The sequence below is a fragment of the Schistocerca serialis genome, chromosome 4 (genome assembly GCF_023864345.2).
Source record: "Schistocerca serialis cubense isolate TAMUIC-IGC-003099 chromosome 4, iqSchSeri2.2, whole genome shotgun sequence".
NCBI classification, from domain to species: Eukaryota; Metazoa; Arthropoda; class Insecta; order Orthoptera; family Acrididae; genus Schistocerca; species Schistocerca serialis.
In genome coordinates this window covers 702,786,555-702,814,139 of record NC_064641.1, presented here as the reverse complement: position 1 = coordinate 702,814,139, position 27,585 = coordinate 702,786,555, and the positions used below count along the sequence as shown (strand labels likewise).

The 27,585-nt window shown below is 40.4% G+C and overlaps 1 protein-coding gene across 1 annotated transcript in view; it reads left to right on the top strand.

Annotated features, from left to right (window-relative positions):
- The first annotated feature begins 5,805 nt into the window (after positions 1-5,805).
- Positions 5,806-27,585, top strand: part of LOC126473214 (uncharacterized) — a 121,355-nt gene continuing 99,575 nt past the window's right edge. The window contains exon 1 of the mRNA XM_050100125.1: positions 5,806-5,877. The gene's annotated coding sequence lies outside the window, so the exon portion shown is untranslated. The remainder of the gene's footprint in view (positions 5,878-27,585) is intronic.

The following is a 27,585-nucleotide window of genomic DNA, read 5'->3' as shown; positions in this document are numbered from 1 at the left end:
TTAGCAGATCATGTAGTATTGTTCAGCATTTAGTAAACCTGAATGTGGGAATTGCCTAATGAGTAAGAAAACCTTGACTATAGAACAATTCATTATTTTCATTATTCATTACCCACTAGCCTGTTATCGTCGATAGCGTATCGATCTATAATTCTTCAACTTTTGAACTCCTTTTAGTTTTCGAATTGACAAAAAACATACGTAATATTAAGCACAATAAAATACATTTCTGTCCAGCAACCTCTAATTTTTCGAAATGTTAACTCGCAGTCAAATTATTACCACATGCATAGTGGTAACGCAAGAACAATTCGGTGGGGGTATCTCAGACATTATTACGTTTTAAACAATGAACAATAGGACCGATATCGAGTTACCGAGTGAGTAGATTGTTTCATGACCTCTAGTTCGCCTGAGTTTTAATGTATTTTCAGTGATTATAAATTGGTGAAACTTACGTAGTGGTGGCTTACATAATTCAATTACCACAGTAGAAGCTATACGCTCAAAAATATCGGGATCCGTGGGAAGCAGAACCTGAATTCAATGGGTGGCTGAAACCAGTCGTTGGAGACTTATCCACGGCAAGATGTCAAGTATGTGCAACAGAGTTTTATGCTAAATTGTGTGATATTATACAGCATTCGAAAACTATTAAGCAGAAACAAAAAATTGATTAAAAAAAAACACACAAACCACCTTACCTGTGAAAATTGTTCCGAAAACTACAGCTAGAATAGCAATCAGAGCGGAAGTCACCCTTTATTTATTGCTGAAGATTTTTCTATTTTAGCTGTAGATCATTTAGGAATACTGCGCTAAAAATATGCAATTACATCGTACAAAGTGCACTAACATTATAACTGAAGTTTTGGCTCCATATTTTACACAATCATTGGTTGAAGATACAGGTAACCAAAAACACAGTGTACTAATAGATGAATCCACAGATGTATCAATATCTAAAATGCTAGGTATAGTTATGCGGTACTATAGTGTAAACAACCAAACCATTAGATCAGCATTTCTCAAACTCGCTATAGTAGAAACTGCAGATGCAAGAAATCTGGCTTCTGTTCTTGTGAATTCTTTGAAAGATCTCAAACTTCCAATCGCTAATATGGTAGGAATTGGCACAGATAATGCTTCTGCAATGGTTGAAATAAACAATGGGCTTTTCGAACGACTCAAGAGAGAATATGGTTTGAAGCATTTGGTATTGATCAGTTGCATTTGTCACTCTCTTCAGCTTGCAGTTTCGCAAGCCTCAGTGAATACCAAACCTAGAAACATAGAGTTTCTTGTACAGGAAACCTACAGTTGGTTCTCTATTTCGCCCAAAATACAAGAGGAATATAAAAAGGTTTGTTTGTTGTTGTTGTTGTTGTTGTTGTTGTTGTTGTTGTTGTGGTCTTCAGTCCTGAGACTGGTTTGATGCAGCTCTCCATGCTACTCTATCCTGTGCAAGCCTCTTCATCTCCCAGTACCTACTGCAACCTACATCCTTCTGAATCTGCTTAGTGTATTGATCTCTTGGTCTCCCTCTACGATTTTTACCCTCCACACTGCCCTCCAATGCTAAATTTGTGATCCCTTGATGCCTCAAAACATGTCCTACCAACCGATCCCTTCTTCTAGTCAAGTTGTGCCACAAACTTCTCTTCTCCCCAATCCTATTCAATACCTCCTCATTAGTTACGTGATCTACCCACCTTATCTTCAGCATTCTTCTGTAGCACCACATTTCAAAAGCTTCTATTCTCTTCTTGTCCAAACTGGTTATCGTCCATGTTTCACTTCCATACATGGCTACACTCCATAGAAATACTTTCAGAAACGACTTCCTGACAATTAAATCTATACTCGATGTTAACAAATTTCTCTTCTTCAGAAATGATTTCCTTGCCATTGCCAGTCTACATTTTATATCCTCTCTACATCGACCATCATCAGTTATTTTACTCCCTAAATAGCAAAACTCCTTTACTACTTTAAGTGTCTCATTACCTAATCTAATCCCCTCAGCATCACCCGATTTAATTTGACTACATTCCATTATCCTCGTTTTGCTTTTGTTGATGTTCATCTTATATCCTCCTTTCAAGACACTATCCATTCCGTTCAACTGCTCTTCCAAGTCCTTTGCTGTCTCTGACAGAATTACAATGTCATCGGCGAACCTCAAAGTTTTTACTTCTTCTCCATGAATTTTAATACCTACTCCGAATTTTTCTTTTGTTTCCTTTACTGCTTGCTCAATATACAGATTGAATAACATCGGGGAGTTTTATGAGACAATAAATTGTGGAAAACAGCCACTAAACATTTTGAAAGTCTGTGCAACACGTTGGCTTTCAATTGAACCAACAGTACGAAGAATTCTGGACAGTGGGAAGAACTTAGGCTACATTTTTCACTTGCTATGGTTCAAGATAATTGTTACACTGCCGATCTTTTGTACAAGATGTATTGTGATGACTCATATCATCTTTACGTGTTTTACTTTAAACATACTTTAAAAGACGGACAAATAGCAATAAAAACTTTTGAAGGAGAAGACAATGACCCCACTAAATTACTAGATGCACTTGCATTTCTCATGCAGTCACTCGGACAAAACATAGTTTTTCCAACTGTTTATTTGTTGACAACACCAGTTCCAAGCGAATGTATGTACACAAAACCGAACCTTGGCCTTATTTTTGGAACAGAAATGGTCTGAGTCAAGTTTGAAGAAAATAAAGTTTATTTGAAGAAGAAATGCTTTCAGTTTAGTCTGAAACTCATAAAAGAAATTCAACAAAGACTGCCAAGTAGCATTACGATCCTGAAAAAAATGTCACTGCTGAATGTTTAAGAAACACAAAAAATGAATAAAAATAATGCTCTAGTGGATGTAGCCAAAGAATTGGGTTTTAGTGGCGATTTCATAGACGGTATGCTGCAAGAATGGCATAGTATCAACTTCATTAGGTGGAATAACACTACTAAAACTGTTCGATTTGGGAGTGAGGTTTTGCAGTATAAAAATGCCACAGGGGAGAACCCTTTTTCTTTGATTTCACAACTAGCAAGACCAGCTGAAGAAACAAAATAAAGATTGTGCATCTTTTGACATACCATCAGACGTATTGGAGCTTATTGGAACGAACAAAAGTTACTCTCTTGCGACAAAACCAGTCGAACGGCAACATCATCTTTTGAGCGACATTCAACCCTCTACATCAACTACAGTTCTGTCAGAGCATGAAACAGAAGAGTTATTCGATCTTCTGAGTGACGACGATGAATAGCTCACATACCGGTGTGTATATATTTTGTAACCTAATTTGAGTTCTTGCTTTCTTTTGTTACAAATATAGGTGTATATTTCTAGTATATTTGACTACTGTGATTGAAACAACAATTTATGTGATGCGTCAATTATGATAACATGTTTAATTAAACGTTAGTGTATTTTATATGTATGTTGTTGCAAGCGATGCGTCATTTAATTAAGACAATATAGCAGTTACGTATGAGACAATTTTTATTAACATTTTATAACCCCCCCCCCCCCCCCACTGGCTTATTGCACTATTCACAGCACGAAATTTTCAGTACACCCCTAATAAAATCAGTTTTAGCGACTTTCTAGCGACTTTTGATATTGAATCTAGCGACTCGGGTTTTTTTAATGTTGGCAACACTGACTGGAATAGAAGGGAGAACCAATAGAGGTGGTCAAGGTACTCTCCGCCACACACCGTCAGGTGGCTTGCGGAGTATGGATGTAGATGAAAGCAAGCAACTCACAACAAAATTTTCATTCATCTTAGGATTTCCTGCAGGCTTTCAGTGTTGATGTATCATTAACTGACATTTAATTATAACAAACTGCACGAAGAGTGATGTGTTTATGATAAACCTTCAATGGCCAGCACCTTGGACAGGTATACTGTCACAACACGCAAGTTACAAAGCCTTTACACCGAAGCGATCAAAACGAATGCGAGTATTTATTTATTTATCGCATATAAGACATCACTTTAACAAAATCTGTAAGATTACAATAAATAGAAAATAAAGCAATACTATACGTATGGTAGTGAGAGAAGTGAAAATTAAATAAAGTAAAATACAAAAACACTGAAGACAATGTTCATGTAAAAGAGCTGGTATGATTCTGCCTGGGATTACAGTCATTACACACATGCGAAGCCCAGTACGTTGCGTCTTGTACGGCCTTGTCATTTGCTGTTAGTAGGTTATCGTGCAAGGTTCGTCCAGTTTCGTGCAGACTGGTAGGTGTTGCGGGTCTTGCAATTCTCCACAATCGCAGAGCTCGTCTGTACTGATATAGCCCCATTTCTTCAGGTAACCTTTGCATCGTGATACACCCATTCTTAATCTATTCAAGGCTTTCCAGGTCGTGTATGGGAGTTCGAAGCTAGGTGTAGGTCCTTCCGTGGAACGATTTCCTCGTCTTGCTGGTTCCGAGTTTCGCCACAGTTCTTGTTGTCGTACCTTAGGCGGTAAAGGGGTTGGATCGGTTGTTTGTAGAAAACTCTTCCTTGATTTAAGTATTTTAGGTTGGGGGTAGTGTCCAAACATTGGATGCCTGGGATCTGTTTCTTGTTTTTGTTTCTCGGCTTCCTGGAGCTGTTCTCCTTCTGATGTCTCTAGGGGCTATGCCCGTAAGTTGGTATAACTGGTTTGTGGAAGGTGGAGTGAACGTACATTCGTGCAAGCTTCAATACTTGAACTGCAGAGAACGTAGAAAAACACGAGATAATCAAACGCCGACATGATGATTCCAATATCTGCGAAACTAACATGCCATATTTGGGGGTTTTCGTATTTATACTTGCGAATTACGAAAATACTGGAACCTGGTTTTAGTGATCACTGCATTAAAACGAATGATTTTTAGATTGGTTCGTTCTGCTCAAGTGTCGAGAAATGTACGTAAAGGTGAAGTACGTGGAGATAGTTGTCAATTTTGGTACATATCCAACTTTCCTTAGTTTATAGTTGGGTTGATTTGGGGGAGGAGACCAAACTGCAAGATCATTGGTCTCATTGCGTTAGGGAAGGAAGTCGGCCATGCCCTTTCAAGGGAACCATCCTGGCATTGGCCCGAAACGATGTAGGGAAATCACAGAAAACCTAAATCAAGATGTCCAGAAGCAGGATTGAACTATCGTCGTCCTGATTGAGAGTCCAGTGTGCTAACCACTGGGCCACCTCCCTCGGTCTTAGAACTTGTCCAAGGCGTTGCATACAGCAGGTTGACGCTTTTTGCAGGCTCCTCTTTACAACTAAGAACGCAATTTAAATGCAGAACAATAATTAGCGACATCCAACACACCTGAAATAAATGTAGTGTGACTAGGCCCTCCCATCAGGTAGACGGTTCACCGAGTACAAGCCTTTTGATTTGACGACACTTCGGCAACTTGCTCATTGATGGGGATGAAATTATGATGATTAGGACAATACAACACCTAGTCCCTGAGCGGAGAAAATCTCTGACCCAGCCAGGAATCGAGCACAGGCCCTTAGGATTGACATTCTGCTCACTGACCACTCAGCTACTGGGGGCTGACAACACACCTGAAGAAAGGCTAGCATCAACACTGGTTATTTGCAACTGGAGACATTTACATTAGTGAATGTTTCGCATATCAGAAGCTATTATAGACGAGGGTTGGAACTTTATTCACAACTGATACTGCCTGTCGAATCTCTGGAACAGTTCTGAAGCGAATGCCACGAAGTGGTTCCTTCATCTTTGGAATCAAATCAAAGTCACAAGGACTTAAGTTCGGGGAGTATGGTGGATGGTACACTACTTCCCAGTCCCATTGGCCGGACACAGCAGCCACAGCTTGCATAGTATGTGCCCGCGCATTGTCATACAAAATTATGGATGGGTTGTGAAGAAAGTGTCACCGCTCCTTTTGCAAAGCTGGTCACAGGTGATGCTCCAGAAACGAACAGTTATACTGTGCATTGACAGTCTGCTGTGGAGGAATGTAATGCGTTGGGATAACACATCACAGTTGTACACGAGAATCACCATAACTTTAGACCACTCCATTCGCACCATCAACAGAATAGGCTCCGCTAACGCTGTACTACACCTTCACATCACTGGCAATGGGTTCTACACAATGCTGATGACTACTTTTAAGGACAGTAACATGTGCAAACATGTAACTCTTTTGTATCGGTTGTGAATAAATAGTTACAATGTTATCTATAAATCGTCTTGATTGCAAAAATGTTTATTCACATGACTGGTTTCGGTTCCTCTAGAACCATCTTGAGATCTGAAATGATAATTATCGTTTTGGTTCATCTAGAACCATCTTCAGATCTGAAGATGGTTCTTGAGGAACCGAAACCGGTCGTGTGAATAAACATTTTTGCAATCAAGACGGATTATAAATAACATTGTATAACCAGTGATTGAGGTATCCCATCAGACATTATGTCTGTTTTTGCAAATAAATACTTGCAACTATATAAGTTCCAACCCTCATATCAGATAGTTTCTGTTGTCTGCAGTGTCGTATGCGAACCTGTTCAAGGATTTTATTCAAGTACTTATAAGGAAGATAATGTCAATAAAATATGATCAATAAAATGTGAAATATATGTATGGCCTGCCACAAAGGTTACTTGATAAAATCAAACTTAGGTCTGTAGTTTGTTAGAGGGGAGATAGTGAAATCTTGGGTAAACCATTTTTAATTATCATCAAAATTCGCTGACAGTGATATGCTGTACATCAGCCATGTATTTACAAATAACATGATCAGGTCCTTCAAATATTTCTAATTTTATTCAGCATCATAGATATACAGGGTGTTTCAAAAGAAAGTTTATATTTGTAGAGCTCTCTGCGCATGCGCAACAAATCGATGCAATGGATGGCGATCAGGTGGGAGGGGGGGGGTGTTCATCGCTTGGTTAGCTTTTAGGAATTTAGTCAATTTGGATTGCTTATCGAGAGCGGATCACACATTCTGTGTAGGAGACCTTTAGAAAAATGCTGCTTCGGCAACTGTAGCACGGAGAAAATTTTGCAGTGATCGTGGATTGCATAATGTAAATGATGCTCCAAGTGTTCCACTTATCTCAAATTGCATCAAAACATGTGAGGAGACCAGTTCAACATTCATCGAACTGAAATCCAGGAGACCAAGGTCATCAAGAACGGGTGAATCTATGGAGAGTGTAAATTGATGTGTTTGTGAGCATCCTAACCCCTCAGTCATAAACATGCAGTTTCTTTAAATATGTATGGCTCTCGTCCTCGAAAAAGTACCAGCCAATTATTCCTCGAACCGACTTTGCGCCTATACCGTATCTTTGGCAAATGAAGGAGGGGTTTATCCCGCTCCTGTTTAAGATTTGTTTTACTCCAGTAGCGGCAGTTTTGCTTTTTGGTGTGACTGTGCAGGTGAAAATGAACCTCGTCAGGAAACAAGAGGTTGTTAAATGAAGGGCACTAAGTCACATCATTAACAAACTGCAGTCCATACTGTGATCCTGAGGCTTTAATTCTTGCACCAATTGTATTTTGTAAGGGTATAGTTCAAAGCCTTTTTTGCATACACACACACACACACACACACACACACACACACACACACACACACACACACACACAGTAAACTAAATAAAATGTCGGTAGTGTCATATCTCAGTGAGGAACTTGAAACTTTCAGCAAAAGGCAGGAACATGCAGAGAAAATATGGCTCAAGTTTAAACAAATAGTTTACCATACACTGGAAAGGTATGTACACAGTAGAACAGTTCGTATTGGGAGAGAACCTCTATAACATTCAGTCACTGTAAAGAAACTTCTAAGGAAACAGAGATTATTGCATAATAAGTGTAAAACAAAGCATAGGTCTATAGATAGAGAGGTTTTGAATGAAACACATTTGACTGTCAAGAGAACAATGCGTGAAGCCTTCAGTGACTACCGTAGAAGAATATTGTCAAATGATCTTTCGCAGAAAGCAAAGAAATTCTGTTTGTGTGTAAAGATTGTTAGTGGCACCAAAGTTAGTGTCTAGTCCCTAGCAAATCAGACAGGAACTGAAATTGAGGGTAGCAAAGCAAAAGCTGAAATACTTAACTCCATTTTTAAACGTTCCTTTAACAAAGGAAAACCTGGGAGAACTGCCCCAATTTAATCCTCATACCATTGGAAAGATGAATGAAATAAGTATTACAGTCAGTGGTGTTGAAAAACAGAAGAAATCATTAAAACTGAATAAAGCTCCAGGGCAAGCTCCAGGGCCCGATGGAATCCCTGTCAGATTCTGTACTGAATTTGTGGCTGTATTAGCCGCACTCTGAAAAATAATCTAGCATAGATCCCAACACCAATAAAACTGTGCCCAGTTCTTGAAAAAAACAGCATGGGTCACACCCGTCTACTAGAAGGGGCGTATAAGTGATCTACAAAACTGCCATCCAATATCCTTGACATTAATTTGATGTAGAATCTTAGAACATATTCCAGTGGCGGCTCATTCGTAAGGGCCAGAGAGGCCTGAATCCACCAGAATTTTGTATATAGTTTCATTCTGTGTATTTTTTCAGTATTATATCAAACAGTTTGAATATCACATGATTCTGGTGTAGTACTGCGCTACTCCTTCCTCACCCCTACCCGCAGCCCATCATTCTGCAGTGACAGATCTATTTTCCTTTTGACACCCCATTCAGCCAAGGGCTGATGGCAGCACCTCGTGGTCTGTACTCCCTGCACACCTCCAGCTTGGTAAACTGCAGTTGTAGTGACGTGGCTGAGCCATTTCCCTTACTCCACCTCACCCCCATCCGTGACACGGCTTGGGGTCATCTTGGTAGGCTCAGTGGATGGCCCAGTTCATGCATTCATTTCCTTCTCTGCACCTCAGTGAACCTTACTGTCTCTGTCATGTTACCACTGTCCCAGCTGTCCACACCTGTACAGTGTCTGGACCAGCTTGTTTGGGTCCATAACCTGAATGGGCCCATAACCTGAATTTTTCCATGAAAGCAAACAAGAGTGAATAAACAGGGTGTCTCAAAAGAAAATTTATATTTGATGTGTCAAAATAAAACAGAGGTTGAAGTCTATCAACAAAATCTTTATTTATTATTGAAATAGATAGTTTAGAACTTTACTTCTGAAAAATAATGTCATTTAAATGCAATTCAGCATACTTACGGTACTCACTTAAATGATGACAAAATTTTGCGTGATGGCTTGGCATGTAGACACCAGGATGGCTGCCACTTCACTATGAATATTTTCTTTCAATTGCTCCAAGAAAGTCGTATTACGGACATATACTTTAGATTTGACATATCCCCATAAGAAAACGTCAAGGGCCTCAAATCTGGACTGCATGGGAGGCCAATTTACGTCACACCTCTTTGCCAATTTGCCATAGAAAATTTCATGGACACACAGCACATATACATTGGACATGTGTGCTGTGGTTCCATCTTACTGGAACCATGTTCTTTGCTTATAACTAGGGAAGTCCTGCAATTCAGCCACCAAATAGTCATTTAACATCATCATATAATGTTCGGAATCCACTTTAATTGCATGACTGCTCCTCCTCCTCGAAAAGTACGAGCTAATTATTTCTTGAGCTGACATCGCAGCCCATACATTATCTTTGGCGAATGAAGGGTTTCTCATGTTCCTGTTAGATAAAAAGTCAGTAGTGTCATATCTCACTGAGGAATTTGAAACTTTCAGCACAGAGCAGGAGCATGTAGAGAAACTATGGCTCAAGTTTAAAAGAATAGTTGACCATGCACTGGATAGATACATGTAATTCTGCTACTTTAGTTATCCTTTGTACTTCGGTAATCATTGTTGCCACAACAACATACGGTCACCAATACCAGTTTTGATGTGGACGTCCTCAAAGAGGTCAAATCTATTCCTTGCCATTAGATCCAATAAATTTCCTTCATGAGTTAGGTTCCTAATTATCTGTTCTGGGCACTTTTCAGTAGTGGTTCACCGCATTCCTTATCATGACCGCCACTAATAAAACTTTAATTTTCCCATTTAATTCTTGGGTGATTAAAGTCTCTATCAATGATTTCAGTATGATTGGGGAACTTACAGTGAACTGAGGTTTTCTCTAAAGTTTTTGGTTACATCAGGAAATGAGTCTGGTGGGCAATAGAAGGATCCAATTACAATCTAAGCCCAACTCTGATATGAAATCTTGCCCAAGCAATCTCACAAGCAGCTTCAGTTGCTATCTCAGTGGATTTGAGTTTCCTGTCTACTGTGACAAACACACTGGCTCCATTTCACATTGCCCATCATTTTGATATACACTTAAATTTTCCCCAAAAATCTCACTGCTATCAGTTTCAGGTTTCAACCAGCTTTCTGCACATAATATTATGTGAGCTTCACTGCTTTTCATGAGCACTTCAAACTCTGGCACTTTATTGTAAATGCTTTGGCAGTTTGCCATTATGATGTTAATACTCTTACCTGTGAAAGGTATTTCTTTTGATCTTACACTGTTACTTCTGGGTTTCCTACAGCTATCATTGTCAATCTAAAAAATCCTTGTGTGCACCCCACACACAGTCAGCTACCTAAGTAGGAGCCTCTTATGTGTAGAACACACCTGATCCATTTAGGGGGAGCCTGCAGTTCTCGGCCCTGTGGTACAAGCCCAGTAAGTTGCAGCCTAGTTTGTCACAGACCTTCAAAGTCTGTGGTGCAGTCCTTCCACTCAACTCAGAACCAAAGGGCCACGATCATTTCTGAGGACAGTGCTGTAAATTGTGAGCTTTGTTGAAACTCCATGTGCAAGACTGGTCTCTTCAACCTTCTCTGCCACTCACTGGAATGATCCAAGTATGATCTCAGAGCCCAGATGACAGGCATCATTTGTTCCAATGTGTGCCAACATCTTGCACCCTCATATTGAATGAGGCCCCAGGCATACACACCAAGTGCACCTGGTGTCCTGTCCTGTTCCTTGCTGCTATTTCCCTAATGGGTGTAGTGTTAGCAGAAGAGCCAACACCGTGTTACTAGAGGAGGCTGATTTGCACGCGTTTTAGCTCATGCAGGCTGGCATGAGGAGGGAAGAACTATACTGACGTGAGGTCTGGAACATGACAAGGAATTAGAATTCAGAAAGCGGATGTAATTAGTTTCATACTTAACTTTAATTCATTAATGATGAACGTTGCTCTTGACGGTACATGAGTAACAATATTATCTGTTCAGAATAGTAACTGAATATGGCACCCTGCTAGGTCGTAGCAAATGACGTAGCTGAAGGCTATGCTAAACTATCGTCTCTGCAAATGAGAGCGTAAGTAGTCAGTGAAACATCACTAGCAAAGTCAGCTGCACAACTGGGGCGAGTGCTAGGGAGTCTCTCTAGACTAGACCTGCCGTGTGGCGGTGCTCAGTCTGCAATCACTGATAGTGGCGACACGCGGGTCCGATGTATACTAATGGATCGCGGACGATTTAAAGGCTACCCCCTACCAAGTGTGGTGTCTGGCGGTGACACCACAATGGGTACCATCATTTGTTGTATGTTCAAACAACCAATGATTAATAGAGCCCTACACTTTTGTGTTTTCCTCCTCTTGACACTTTATAAAACAGGTTTCCGCAGAAGAGGCGAAGTGAATCCCATTGGCTCAGTTTCAGTGAAAGACAGCACCTCAAACTTGTTGGTCAGGGGGACTGATAAAACACTCTGAGTCCTTCTTGGGCCCCATCCAACCTGCAGAGGATACCTAGATCTACCATTGACACATCCCTGTCAGTCAAGTGGACAAGTAATGACAGATCCCATACTTTCTGCACAGGGGCAGGATTCACAGGAGAAGATAGTATTGAGGTACCTCTAATGCCGGTATCACAGAAAGACGTGTTTTGGGAGCTCTTCCATCACACTGATTGTTTGACAGTATTCAGGGCAATTTCCAACTGCTTATGAAGGTAGATCATCTCATCCCGTGTTTGAGAACAGGATTCAGAGTGGGGCTGCATTTTGACTGGTGCAATGTATTACAAGGCAGTGAACTTTAAATCAAGCCCATTGATTATCTTTTAAACTGTTGAGCTAAGAAGTTGCCAATTCCATATGAGAACTGAAGCAAATACACAAAACAAGATTTCTATTAAAGCAACACGAAAACCTGTGGTAAAAAATAATAGTTTCGTAAAATGTTAAGAAGTTAATTATAGTTGTCAGAAAACTCAAAAACGGAGTTAATTTACAATACATTCAGATAATATATATAGGGCTACTCCTGTTTAGGGGAAACTAGATGTAACACATTATGTTAGTTAGAATATCTGTTAGAGTAACTAAATCACAAATGCTGATTTACTAAAAATTAAGTTTTGCACAGGATAATGATAGCTTCCAAAAATTCTCAAAACTGCACATTTATTTGCGTTGATATAGAACAAAATTCATGGATGATGTTTTCATTGGCAGAACTGTGAACCACAAATGCTGATTTGCTATGAAATAAAGTACGTATCTAAAACACTTGTACCAGTAAAATTATAGTTTTGTAAGTGTCTGAAAATGATCAGAAAAAACTCTCACTTAACTGTACAATGAAATTACAGAATGAGTGTTTTGAACAAGAATAGGCCTACTGTTCTCAAAAATTTAAAAAGAGCACAATTAAATTCAAGCCTATAATTGACAGTGTGAGTTTATTGTGGCACTCATGAATGTTCCTGGTTTCACCATATATCACAATACAAACAGGTATTGATACAATCAATGAACGTTTAAGCATAAGTGATGGGAACAGTAAAATATGCAAATCTAGAACTTCAAATTGGCGCATGAATCTTGTGTACATGGTTTCACACAAAGGAAAATTCCTAAGTTGGCTTTTATACTGACATGTTGTTGGCGAGGTGCGATGGGAAAGTTTGTGCATCAGTGTTTGAAGTTGTTCAGAGGGGCAATAGGGCTGTGTGATATTCAGAGATAAAGGCTTTTTAGATATTTTCAATGGCTTAGCTATTAAGCTGCTAATGGAGAAAGAAGTTGAGGAAAAAATCATGCCTGGAAAAGGACACAAAAGCACAGGTACAGGTACTTATTGAGATGCAGACAGAGTTAGTGCCACTCATTCGCCTACTGTCATGTATGAATTCCGCTGGCATGTGGGTAAATTGGAGACCAAGTATGAGAAAGAGTTTGTAGTGGGCATTTACCTACTTCAGAAAAAGTTTTTCCCTCTCTGGTTTGGTGATGAGTCAATGGTTATAGTTATGTATAAAATAGAAGAAATCAAGTGGGTGACTCACTTTCAGAGGAAATGATAATAACAAAGGTGTTGATATGATTGCCAGAAAGATATAGACATTTCTGTTCAGCATAGGACTCCATTACCTGTAAGAAGCAAACACTTAAATGAGAAAGAGAGAAACAATCAATCAGATCAGCCAGATGTAGCTTTGGCCAGTTTAAGCAGGCAGCAAAAAATTACTTGTTATGTTTGTGGTGAATAGGGCCACTTTGCAAAAGACTGTAAAAATAAAGTGAAGAGAAATGAGAAGTTGCAATTATTGTAAAAAATAAGTAATTGGAAGTCATACTGCATACTGCTGAAGTCCAAAGAAGGCAAAGAGGCTCAGTATGTAAATGCCTTTATGTGTACTAATCAAGGAGTTGATCTAGGAGATTATTGGTTCATGGATACAGGTGTTAATGAGTGTATGTGCAATAAGAGAGAATTATTTAATAAACTGGACAGTGTGCGAAGCTCAGTGAAAGTTATTGTGGGTGATTGTAAACTTCTTGATGTGATTGGGTGTGGTACAGTGCAACTCTATCCATGGAACTGGGCTAAGTATAGCAGAGCAGTGCTTAGTTGAGAGCTGTTTGTGCCTAAACTGAAATTCAGTCTGTTTTTGGCAGGAACTGTGTTGCACAAAGGTATGTGTTTAGTGTCAAACAGGAAACAATGTGAATTCTTGAACAGTAACAGTGAAGTTTATGCATTATCCAAAAATGTTAATAAAATGTATTGTAGGTTGTTTCCCTTAAATGGAACATAATCAGAACTGTCAATGATTATTATGACATGTGCAGACAAAATGCACTTTATGGTTGGCAGTAATGACACCAGTGACTTTTCATTGCTCATTTTGATAGTGCATACAAGTTAATGAACTTCGATCTAGTAAATTTTTCTAACTGTATTGAAAACATGAGTATTTGGCATAAGAAAACTATTCAGTTAGAGCATTATGCATTTGAAAGAGTTATTGTTGCATAAATGAGTGGACTTCGTTGACAACTTTGTCATTTGGGAAGACAGTTTGGTGGATAAATAACATTGCATGCCTTTCCCTGTCTGTCAAGAGCTAATGCCCTACTTGAATCAGTTTATGTAGACGTTTGTGGACCTATGGAGATGCATTCACTTGAAGGAGTGAGATATTTTTGCTTTTGAAGGATGACTACTCAGTTTATCGAAAGGTATTCTTTATGAAACAAAAGGGTGGGGTTAAAGGTTTGGTCAAGAACATTACTGCAAAAGTTGAGAGAGAAACCGGTCTAAAAATTAAAGTTCTAGGGAGTGATAATGGACTGGAGCTTATGAATACTGATTCAGATACATTACTGCGTGAAAATGGCATAACTCATCAAAGTAGCACTGTGTATACACTGCAACAAATTGGAAGAGCTGAAAGAGAAATGCACACCTTGTTTTAAGCTGCTTGTTCAGTGATTTCAGGAATTCCTGAACATTTCTTGGCTAAAGCAGTTAATATGGTGATTTATGTACTAAATCAAACTAGTCCAAGTCCTGTCAGAGATAAAACTCTGTTTGAAGCCTTTTATGGCAGAGAACTGTCCTTAGAGGACATGCAGATATTACGGGTTTGTGTGTCTGACTGTGCACCCTAAGGAAAATGAGACTTAAACTAGACCCACATAATTTTACTTATGGATTGTGATAATTACATGACGGGGTACAAAATATTTATGTTGAGGGAGAAGTTTGGGTCGGTTACACCAAGCAACACTCCCATTTTGCAGTAGTTCGTTTATTCACCTAAACACATCAAAGACTAACATGGCAGTTTTGCCCAAAGATAATCTTAGCTTAGTTCAAAGATGATACTCAGATCGATGCTGGTGTCAACCTCATCAGCACCACATAGCCCCCCCACCCCCACAGTATGGAGTACTCTTGAGAGGCTCGGGGGGGGGGGGGGTGACTATGGCGTCGGCGAGGGTGGTCCACGGGAGCCAGACCACAGTCAGCTCAACAGCATCATTGGACAGCTGTGTCGGTAGATGTCGTGAAGGAAGGTTCAGCCACCGAACCTGGAAGTCGTTGAAGCACGCTGGGAATCATATTGGGCATGCTGGTCGTGCGGCGACATGGAGGCCGGCGGTTTGCGGGTGGAACGGAGTGACGATGACAATGTCTCCAGTGGGCGTAGCGAACACACAAAGCATGTCCAGGTCGACATCAGGCGAGAAGGGAACACATTTCACCAGGTGGTAGGGAATGGCGGAGGTTGTGTCATGAGCACCGGATGAAGGGAAACACACAACGAACAGTGTGTTATCGCATAGTATTATAGAATTGACGTGGATTATGTCCGGGGGACATTCAAGATGGGGGGGGGGGGGGGGGGCGTGAGAAACCTCGACAGGGTGAGGCAGGCAGGCGATGGGGGAGAGGTTGAAGGGCCTGGCGGCGAGGGCGTGATCGTAGGTAAGCTTGACGTGGGGAGCATGTGATCACTCGAAGAGAAGAGCTTGACGATTGGAGCTGGAAGTCACTCGACCAAGTGTGTAAGTCTGACGTGGAGGGAGTGGTCGGAGCGTCGTGAGCCACGACAGTGAGTGGAGTGGTCGTGGCCTGAAGGGAGGTAGAAGCGGGCTCGACATGAGCAGGCTTAAGTCTGCTGAGAGAGACTGTAACAGCTGAATCTTTTATCTGGATGTCATAGGTGTTGGCTGAGCGCCGGAGAACTCGGTATGGGCTGGTATATGGAGGTTGGAGGGGAGCACGGACAGTGTCATCTCGGAGCATGACGTATTTGCAATTGTCCAGAGATTTCGGGACGTGAACCTTAGGGCTGGAATAGCTGACAGGCAGAGGGATATGAAGGTTGGTGAAGTGGCGTCTGATGCGGTCCACGAAGGAAGGTAAGTCAGACTGAGGGGGAGAAGCGGAAGGGCTCACAAGTTTGCCAGGGATAACAATGTTCTGGCCATATACGAACTCGGCTATTGTGCCTTTGAGGTCTTCCTTATAGAGCGCACGAATGCCGAGTAGCACAAGGGGAAGAGCCTCCGTCCATAGAGAGTCGTGGCATCGAAGAGCCGCCTTGAAAGTGCGGTTGCATTTCCTGTGGAAAGTTCATTGCCAGTGGCAGTGGCCAAGGTTCGGTGGCTGCAGTAGGTTCAGTTGCAGGAGGGGGCGTGACTGCGGGAAGAGCCGGTGACGTCCCAGTTGCTTGTTTACTGCGTCCCGAGGCGAGCAGAACAGTTGGCACAGTACAGCCCCAGCTGTGTCCGGCCACAGGGCGATGAGCCTGAACCTGAGACTTGTCAGGTTGGCAGTGGCTGGTGAAATGGAACAGTGATGCATCGTGTAGCTTGTCGGCAATTGTCATTCTTTGCTCAATGGGTTCAGGAGGCCTTTGAGCCAGAGCAAAGCGGATGCGAGGAGATAGTTTATCTGACTAGATGGCGAGGAGAGCTGTGTCAGTGAATAGATCAGCGTTAACCAGGACACGTAGCCGTCTCCAGAGCTGGGAAGGTTTGTCATTGCCTAGTTGCTCGACGTGGAGCACTTGCCGTATTTCTGCCTCAGTTGAGCGTGCAAACCGAAATAGAACTGTCTCTTTGGCTAGAGTGTACTGGATAGATGAGTCGCGGGCGTTGACCAGGTCAGCAATCAAGTTCTCCTGGTCGTGCAGGTGGGTGATGAGGCACAGAAACTGGGTTGACTCGTCGAGTTTGTAATGGTGGACCACTTCGTCCACAATTTTGAACCAGATTGTTGCTCCGTCGGGATCAAGCGGTGGCAGCGTCGGTAAGTGTTGTAGAATGTTCGGAAGAACAGGTTGAGTTGAGTTCATCGGGGCACTGCCTGAATCGAGCTGTTGTTGGTGTAGTATTCCAGGAGAGTGTGCCTCCAGGGGATGTGGCAACAACAGCTGTTCGGGTGGCTGCGTGAAGGTGACACGTTGTAGTTGAGCGCGATCCATCGCGATGTGGAAGACCGACGCGAGTGAGACACCGTAATGTGTCGATTGCGGTTTTGGAAGCTCAACACATTGCAGGTGTGTCTGGATTGACGCATTGCGGAAGACAGACGCGGATGAAGCACCGAGATGTGCCGAGAACGGTAGCAGAAGCTCGACTGGAGCCAGCGCGGGGGCGACAGGTAAGAAAAAGTTCAAAGTTTGAGAACGCATGTTAGTCCACGGAAAGCTCAACGTATGATCAGAGCCGGGGCCACCTGTGTTGCAGGGGGGCTGCGGAGGTGCGGGTTGTCTGGAAGCACAGTGTGGGAAATTAGGTCGAACGTGGGACGGAATGTGTGAATGTTCACTGTTCATAGTCACTCCACTCAAAACGTTGTGCGGATAAGGTGAATGTCGTGGCACAAAACACTGAGGCATAGCAGTGGAACAGAGGTGGAGGTCAGGCACAGATAACAAGTTATTGTTCCTGTTGCAGGTATCGAAGTAGCAAGGCATGTGCTGATGCTGAACCGAAGCAGGTGCAGGCATGGTCAGATGCTGAGGAGGTTCACCTGTGAACGAAGCAGTTCCGGCCACATGGCAGGTATCCACGTGATACTGCAAGGATTGCGGTGTGGCAAATCGTTGTCCTGGCGGTGGTAGGTTGCCCAACGAAGCATTTGCAGAAATCGGCGTTGGTCCCGCACTGCACGGACATCCGTAAGAGGTAACTGCATAGTCGATGAGGGAGGGCACATATGGTGGGAACATAGGCGTTTGATAGCCAGAGTCATGCACACTCCTAACCTCACTTATTGTTGCAGGCTCGAAAACGTCTGGTGTAATCGTCGAGTGAGAGGCATCGTGTTGCAGTCCTGGCGGGTGTACATCGCCTGCAACACGATGCATGTCGATCACAAAATCCGGCGTTAGGCACTGGGCTGAAGTCATTGTTCGAATGCTGTGTTGATGTAATACATGCGAAAATAACCGACGCGGAGGTTGCGGACACAGTAAAACAGCAAAAACAGAAGACGTTACAACTCGGGGTCACCAGTGAGGGAGAAGTTAGGGTCGGTTACACCAAACAACACTCCCATTTTGCTGTAGTTCGTTTATTCACCTAAACACATCAAAGGCTTACAAAGAACTAACATGGCGGTTTCACCCAAAGATAATCTTGGTATAGTTAAAAGACGATACTCAGATCGATGCTGGTGTCGATCTCATTGGGGCCACAATGTCTTTCACAAAGAAAATTGAGGTGCATTGAGACGTAGTTTTCTTGCTGGTAGCTATGTCTGAATGAAAGAAGAAAACTGGTGTCCCTGTAACAAAATAAGATACTATTTGTTGTGATGAAGATAACATAGCTAAGCATGTTGTCTTCTGTTTTTTGGGCTTTTTTCCATGGTTGCCCATATACAAGTTGTATAGGGTAATTGTTGTCTGTAGCAACTGTAATGAAAGTCTTAATAAGGTGGAAGTTAACTTATAAAACTCAAACACAGATAAAATTTCAGAATCAGCGGGGCAGAAAGAAGCAGAAATGATGACAGGTTGTGGAAGGAAATAGAAGTCAGCTTAGAAAAGAACCAGAAATCAGTGAAGACAGAGATAGCAGAGAAGATTATTTGTAGAAAGCAAACAAAAATGTAGCTGATGAGGATGAGAGGCCACACAATTAGAGACTCATAACAAATATTTGACATCCAGATTATGAGGTGAGCCTGTTGACAGCAGTGAATAATGGTGATCCCAGCAGCTATGCTGAAGTGATGTAGTGATGCTGAAAATTGGAAAGATGTAATAGTAAGAGTGCTGCAAGCCCTGGAAGAAAATAATGCATGGGTTTATGTATTTAAGCTAAATTATTGTAATGTTATTGGGATGATGTGGGTTTTTAGGCAAAAAAGACATGAGAAAAGTAATGTTGTTTCTTATGATGCTCATCTTGTAGCTACAGGTTTCCAAGTGAGATTGACTTATTCAGAAAGTACAATGTAATAGCATAATTATCTTCAGTTAAACTCCCCCTTTTTTGTAATGAGAGTAATTTTCCCATCTATCAACAGCGTGTTTGTAGTGATTTTCTCTCTGGCGAGAGAGTTGGATACTTTTATGTTAAATTACCTTCTGGATGTTGCAGTAAAATGAATGATAAAGTATGTAAACTTAAAAAGGTTCTGGAAGGTTTGAAGGTCACCCAAAAATTGAAGTGTTAAAGTGCACACAGTAATAAGTGGCTTAGAATTTGTAAGAAGTTACTTTGAGTGTTACTAGTATATAAAGACACAAAATAGCAATAAAATATACATACTAATTTACACCAATGATCTGCTTGATAGCTTTGACTTCTTGCAGTGAGATTGACAATTTAAAGTTGTTATTAAGTAATAACTCTAAAATGATGGATTTAGGTATGATAGGAACTATTTCGGAATAAATATTGTTGAAAATTTAAGGGAACTATTACTGTTTGTCAAGGTACATATATATACCAATATCAATGTTTATTTCAAACTATTCTGTTATCTTATAAAATGGGTGTTTGAGTAACCAGTCATAAATCTTACATTTGAAAATATTACTGGTCAGTGACCGAGCAGATGCTGGAAGTTTACTGAAGAGTTTTAAACTCATTATTTTGTGTGAGTTTGCAGTCTTCGTGAGTCTGTGTCTTTGTATGTCGAAGTCCAGATGCCTCTGGTGCTGTGGGGATGTATGTTCTCTCTGGTCTCGAACTAATTTAAGTTGCTTTTAACATAAAGAAGTCCTGTGTAGATTCACAACAGCTAATATCATGTGCTTGATAAAGAGGGGGCGGCAGTGTTCCTTAGGCTTAACTTTGATCATTATTCTGATTACTTTTTTTTGAATTTTCAGAATTTCACTAACAAATCAAGAATGTCACCATAACTATGTGCCATAGGAAATTTGTGATTGAAACAGGCCAAAATATACCACCTTTAGATGCTCATCAGTGACTACATCTGTCAGTCTCCAGATGAGATAACACACTCTTGCTAGTCTCTTGCAGATATGGCTAATATGTTCCTCCCAGTTTAATTTTGAATGAATGTGGAATCCTAACAATTTTACTGATTTGCTTTCAACAGCTGTCGTTAAACCCAGAATTAGTTCTTGTGTTTTATCAGGATTACATAGGAGTTCATTAGAAGAAAACCAATTCATTACTAGTTCTAGTTTTTCCTTTGTTGCCTAATGCAGTTCTGTTGTCGGTGTGTATTGATCAGTGTTGTGTCATCTGCATAACAAACAATTGAATTTGCTCCTATATAGTAAGGTAAGTGATTAATTGCAATGATGAATAGAAAAGGATCTAGGATCGAGCCCTGAGGCACTCCAGTCCGAACTTACTTCAGCGAGGAGCATCTACTTTTTATTGATACAAACTGTCTCCTGTTACTTAAGTATGATTCAATTACATCTAAAGATGGTTTGTGTATGCCATAAAATTCTAGTTTTGCAAATATGGTGTTAAATGGTAAGCAGTCGAAGGCTTTGCTAAGATCACAAAGTACAACTGATACTAGATCCTTATTTTTGAATGCAGTTAACACCTTGTTAACAACTTCAGTGACAGCAGTAAGGATATTTTTACCATGTTGATATGCAAGCTGTCTGTTGGAGATGAGATCATGGTTTTCAAAATAGTTATTTAGTTGGCTGCACATGAGATATTCAAAAACTTTAGAGAAAATTGGGACAATAGAAACTGGTCGATAGTTTTGGGGCAGGTGCTTATCTCCCTTTTTAAAGACTGGTATCACTTTAGCGGTTTTGAGTGCAACTGTGAAAACTCCAGGTTCTAAACACACATTAAAAATGGAAGACAGAGGTTGACAGATAAAGTGTATAATTTTTTCAATACATAGTTAGAGAACCAACAACAGTCTATACTTTTGGAATAGGTGAACCTTGCCACAGCTTCTACAATATCCTCTGGGGTGACAACATTCCAGTGAAAAGTATACCTCCTATGGTGCACAGCACCAAGATGATCTAGTGCACAAGTGCCATTTAGCTCGATTTTGTTTTTCAGCTCACTCACTGACGTTGTTGTTGTTGTGGTCTTCAGTCCTGAGACTGGTTTGATGCAGCTCTCCATGCTACTCTATCCTGTGCAAGCTTTTTCATCTCCCAGTACCTACTTCAACCTACATCCTTCTGAATCTGCTTAGTGTAGTCATCTCTTGGTCTCCCTCTACGATTTTTACCCTCCACACTGCCCTCCAATACTAAATTGGTGATCCCTTGATGCCTCAGAACATGTCCTACCAACCGATCCCTTCTTCTGGTCAAGTTGTGCCACAAACTTCTCTTCTCCCCAATCCTATTCAATACTTCCTCATTAGTTATGTGATCTACCCATCTAATCTTCAGCATTCTTCTGTAGCACCACATTTCGAAAGATTCTATTCTCTTCTTGTCCAAACTATTTATCGTCCATGTTTCACTTCCATACATGGCTACACTCCATACGAATACTTTCAGAAATGACTTCCTGACACTTAAATCAATACTGGATGTTAACAAATTTCTCTTCTTCAGAAACGCTTTCCTTGCCATTGCCAGCCTACACTTTATATCCTCTCTACTTCGACCATCATCAGTTATTTTGCTCCCCAAATAGCAAAACTCCTTTACTACTTTAAGTGCCTCATTTCCTAATCTAATTCCCTCAGCATCACCCGACTTAATTAGACTACATTCCATTATCCTTGTTTTGCTTTTGTTGATGTTCATCTTATATCCTCCTTTCAAGACACTGTCCATTCCATTCAACTGCTCTTCCAAGTCCTTTGCTGTCTCTGACAGAATTACAACGTCATCGGCGAACCTCAAAGTTTTTATTTCTTCTCCATGAATTTTAATACCTACTCCGAATTTTTCTTTTGTTTCCTTTACTGCTTGCTCAATATACAGATTGAACAACATCGGGGAGAGGCTACAACCCTGTCTTACTCCCTTCCCAACCACTGCTTCCCTTTCATGTCCCTCGACTCTTATAACTGCCATCTGGTTTCTGTACAAATTGTAAATAGCCTTTCGCTCCCTGTATTTTACCCCTGCCACCTTTAGAATTTGAAAGAGAGTATTCCAGTCAACATTGTCAAAAGCTTTCTCTAAGTCTACAAATGCTAGACACGTAGGTTTGCCTTTCCTTAATCTTTCTTCTAAGATAAGTCGTAAGGTCAGTATTGCCTCACGTGTTCCAGTGTTTCTACGGAATCCAAACTGATCTTCCCCGAGGGTGGCTTCTACTAGTTTTTCCATTCGTCTGTAAAGAATTCGTGTTAGTATTTTGCAGCTGTGACTTATTAAGCTGATAGTTCAGTAATTTTCACATCTGTCAACACCTGCTTTCTTTGGGATTGGAATTATTATATTCTTCTTGAAGTCTGAGGGTATTTCGCCTGTTTCATACATCTTGCTCACCAGATGGTAGAGTTTTGTCAGGACTGGCTCTCCCACGGCCATCAATATTTCCAATGGCATATTGTCTACTCCGGGGTCCTTGTTTCGACTCAGGTCTTTCAGTGCTCTGTCAAACTCTTCACGCAGTATCGTATCTCCCATTTCATCTTCATCTACATCCTCTTCCATTTCCATAATATTGTCCTCAAGTACATCGCCCTTGTATAGACCGTCTATATACTCCTTCCACCTTTCTGCTTTCCCTTCTTTGCTTAGAACTGGGTTTCCATCTGAGCTCTTGATATTCATACAAGTCGTTCTCTTATCTCCAAAGGTCTCTTTAATTTTCCTGTAGGCGGTATCTATCTTACCCCTAGTGAGATAAGCCTCTACATCCTTACATTTGTCCTCTAGCCATCCCTGCTTAGCCATTTTGCACTTCCTGTCGATCTCATTTTTGAGACGTTTGTATTCCTTTTTGCCTGTTTCACTTACTGCATTTTTATATTTTCTCCTTTCATCAATTAATTTCAATATTTCTTCTGTTACCCAAGGATTTCTACTAGCCCTCGTCTTTTTACCTACTTGATCCTCTGCTGCCTTCACTACTTCATCCCTCAAAGCTACCCATTCTTGTTCTACTGTATTTATTTCCCCCATTCCTGTCAATTGTTCCCTTATGCTCTCCCTGAATCTCTGTACAACCTCTGGTTCTTTTAGTTTATCCAGGTCCCATCTCCTTGAATTCCCACCTTTTTGCAGTTTCTTCAGTTTTAATCTACAGGTCATAACCAATAGATTGTGGTCAGAGTCCACATCTGCCCCTGGAAATGTCTTACAATTTAAAACCTGGTTCCTAAATCTCTGTCTTACCATTATATAATCTATCTGATACCTTTTAGTATCTCCAGGGTTCTTCCATGTATACAACCTTCTTTCATGATTCTTAAACCAAGTGTTAGTTATGATTATGTTGTGCTCTGTGCAAAATTCTACCAGGCGGCTTCCTCTTTCATTTCTGTCCCCCAATCCATATTCACCTACTATGTTTCCTTCTCTCCCTTTTCCTACACTCGAATTCCAGTCACCCATGACTATTAAATTTTCGTCTCCCTTCACAATCTGAATAATTTCTTTTATTTCATCATACATTTCTTCAATTTCTTCGTGATCTGCAGAGCTAGTTGGCATAAAAACTTGTACTACTGTAGTAGGTGTGGGCTTCGTATCTATCTTGGCCACAATAATGCGTTCACTATGCTGTTTGTAGTAGCTTACCCGCATTCCTATTTTCCTATTCATTATTAAACCTACTCCTGCATTACCCCTATTTGATTTTGTGTTTATAACCCTGTAGTCACCTGACCAGAAGTCTTGTTCCTCCTGCCACCGAACTTCACTAATTCCCACTATATCTAACTTCAACCTATCCATTTCCCTTTTTAAATTTTCTAACCTACCTGCCCGATTAAGGGATCTGACATTCCACGCTCCGATCCGTAGAACGCCAGTTTTCTTTCTCCTGATAACGACATCCTCTTGAGTAGTCCCCGCCCGGAGATCCGAGTGGGGGACTATTGTACCTCCGGAATATTTTACCCAAGAGGACGCCATCATCATGTGATCATACAGTAAAGCTGCATGCCCTCGGGAAAAATTACGGCTGTAGTTTCCCCTTGCTTTCAGCCGTTCGCAGTACCAGCACAGCAAGGCCGTTTTGGTTATTGTTACAAGGCCAGATCAGTCAATCATCCAGACTGTTGCCCTTGCAACTACTGAAAAGGCTGCTGCCCCTCTTCAGGAACCACACGTTTGTCTGGCCTCTCAACGGATACCCCTCCGTTGTGGTTGCACCTACGGTACGGATATCTGTATCGCTGAGGCACGCAAGCCTCCCCACCAACGGCAAGGTCCATGGTTCATGGGGGGGTCACTGACGTTAGGAAGTAATTATTTACTTCTTCTGGGACCAGCATTGCATCTTGTGTGTGAGTTTGTGAATTATATTGGTTGATGATGTCCCTTGCTGCTTTACATTTGTTGGGAGCACTTTCAATGTAATGTTCACATGCATGTTTTTTGGCCAAGGACAGTTTGTGTTTGTAGGTTTTTTTACATTTTAGATAAGCTCTATAAGAAATATTATCTAGCTCAGGTCCTTGTTTACATGAATTTTTAAATATTCTGTACAGGCTGAGCATCTCCTTCCTAATGAGAGCTAGCTCATCTGTATACCATTTTAGCTGTTTGTTTTTCTGTTTATGCTTAGGGCTACTTTTGCTTAATGGTGAGCCTGTGAGTATTTTCAGGAAGTAGTTAAACACCATTTCACCAGCACCCTTCCTAAGTTGTGCATTGTATACGAAGTCCAATTAGATAATGTGTCAATAAATAAATTAATATATTCATCTTTCTGCCCTCTTATCCATGTGACATTAGACTTGATTTCGATTCATGTGTCTGATTTAGGCATCTGATCACAGCAGAATGTTAAAATCAACGGTTCATGATCAGCTAGGGCTCCACTGGCAAGTCTGACATCATATATATCTCTAGAAAAATTTACTATAATATTATAAAAACAAATATGATGTAACTTACCAAACAAAAGCATTGGTATCTTGATAGACACACACACAAACAAACACAAACACACACACAAAATTCAAGCATTTGCAACCAACAGTTGCTTCTCTTTCCTGTTGAATCAACTGTTGGTTGTGAAAGCTTGAATTTTGTGTGTGTGTTTGTGTTTGTTTGTGTGTCTGTCAACATACCAACGCTTTCGTTTGGTAAGTTAAATCATCTTTGTTTTTAGATAATTTTTCCCACGTGGAATGTTTCCCTCTATTATATTACTATAATATTAATTTGAATAACAGCTTTTCTGACAGTCAACGAGCTGTTGTAGGCCTGCTTTATGAAGATAATATGCCAGTAATAAGCCTTTGCAAAAACCCACAGTTCCATCATAAACTTAAGCATATGGAGGTTGAAATTTAATTTGTTAGAGAGAAAGTTTCAGCTGAGAATCTTGTGTTAAATCACATTAGCAAAAATGAACAAGCAACTGATGTTCTGACAAAGTCATTAGGTAAAATTAAATTAGAAAAATTTAGAGTCTTTCTAGGACTTATTTAAATCTTGTAATCTAGTTTTTGTAACACTGATAATTGACACAGACGGAGGATGTTAGTGGTATGGTGTTAATGTTGTTTTAAGGTGGGAACACTACTTTTTGTTTATGTTAATTTCTGTTTTTGGATATTTAAAAAGAAGGTATTTGTGAATTATTGTTGTTGACCATTGAATTCTTTGTTATTATATATTTTAAAAAAACTCTGTACAAGCAGACATATTATTGAGCTTCATTTACTGACCCCAATTACAAGATATTTTCATATTTAGTCTAGATTAGTTTTTAGTGACACTATTGATAAGCACTGCTGAAAATCCTATATCTGTGATACTACCCTTTCTGTGTGATGATTTTGAGCTGACCTGTTAATATGCATTTCAGTTTCTTCTAGTTAACTACTGTACTGGCTATGATAGGTTACCCTATCCCCACCCATCCTGTTTTCTGGGAATATGAGAATTGGTTATGTGATTTTTGTGAAATGTGTTCCGAGGTTGGTGTTCCAGTTGAACTTGTGAAACACAGTCCCTACATGAGATATATAGCTAAAGAGAATTTTCTTCATAATTACTATTTTTCCCACTGCAGCTGCAGATCTCTTTTCATGATACTCAGTTCAGTTTCTTTCGGACAAATAATTAAATTGCTTCTCATCACCATTGTTTCAATTAACTCCTGAGAAGTACACTCATTCATAACTGTGTATTGCAATTGCCTCTTGAGCTGCATAGGTAAAGTATATTTTTCAATACTAGCTACCATTTATCTAGTAGAAAAAACCTTTTTCTAGTTTGTACTGGATATATTGGTTTTTGCTACAGCTTTTTTTATGATTCTCAATTCTGTTTCTTCCTGCCAGGTATTTACATATATTCGAAGCTACATATTTCAATCTCCACTTGAGCTATACTGGTAAATTTATTTTCTGATGTTAGTGACAATTTATTTACGTATCTCCCTCCTCCCCCCCCCCCCCCCCCCTCTCTCTCTCTCTCTCTCTCTCTCTCTCTCTCTCTCTCTCTCTCTCTCTTTCTTTTCATGTTGCCCGTCATGATGTCTGTTACAACTGTAGAGCTTGTGTTTATGGTACTCGATTCACTTTCTTTCGAAGAAGCATTCCTCTTATTAATACCTGTATGTGATTGATCATAATAGCTGTAATTGTATTTTTTCCTGGTATAACAAATTCTCATTATCAAAACTTTCTGTATTTTTCATGTCTGAAAATAGCTCCATTGATTAGATATTACAGCCACCATGCTGTATGCAATGTTTGTTGCATGTTCACTATGCCACTGGTCAAAGCCAATGACTAGTATAGCAGTGTCCTCTGGCAAAGAAGGCAATTCTAATTTTTGATTAATGTCCATTCCAGAGCAAAAACAAGGTGTTGACAAGTACTCTGGCTGACTTTCCAATTGACTTATACTTTAAATGGAGTGCGATATTGTAGGAAGGTCACACACTGTTGAAGGTGGATTGTGTTCACTGAATCCTGTGATATCTTTTCACATCTCCACCAGCACATTAAATAAAATGGATCAATGAGAGAAGAAATGAAAAAAAAAAATAATACCCACCTAAGGCATATAATCCAATATAATATATGCTTCCAACACTGTTGAGGAGGCTTGTAGCAGGTTTGTTAGTACTCTATCTGAAATTTTTAATACCTCCTGTCCAATGGTTACCAAATGAAACAAAACAATGGCAAGAAAGCATGGTCGAACTACTCCACATAGGTGGTTCACACCA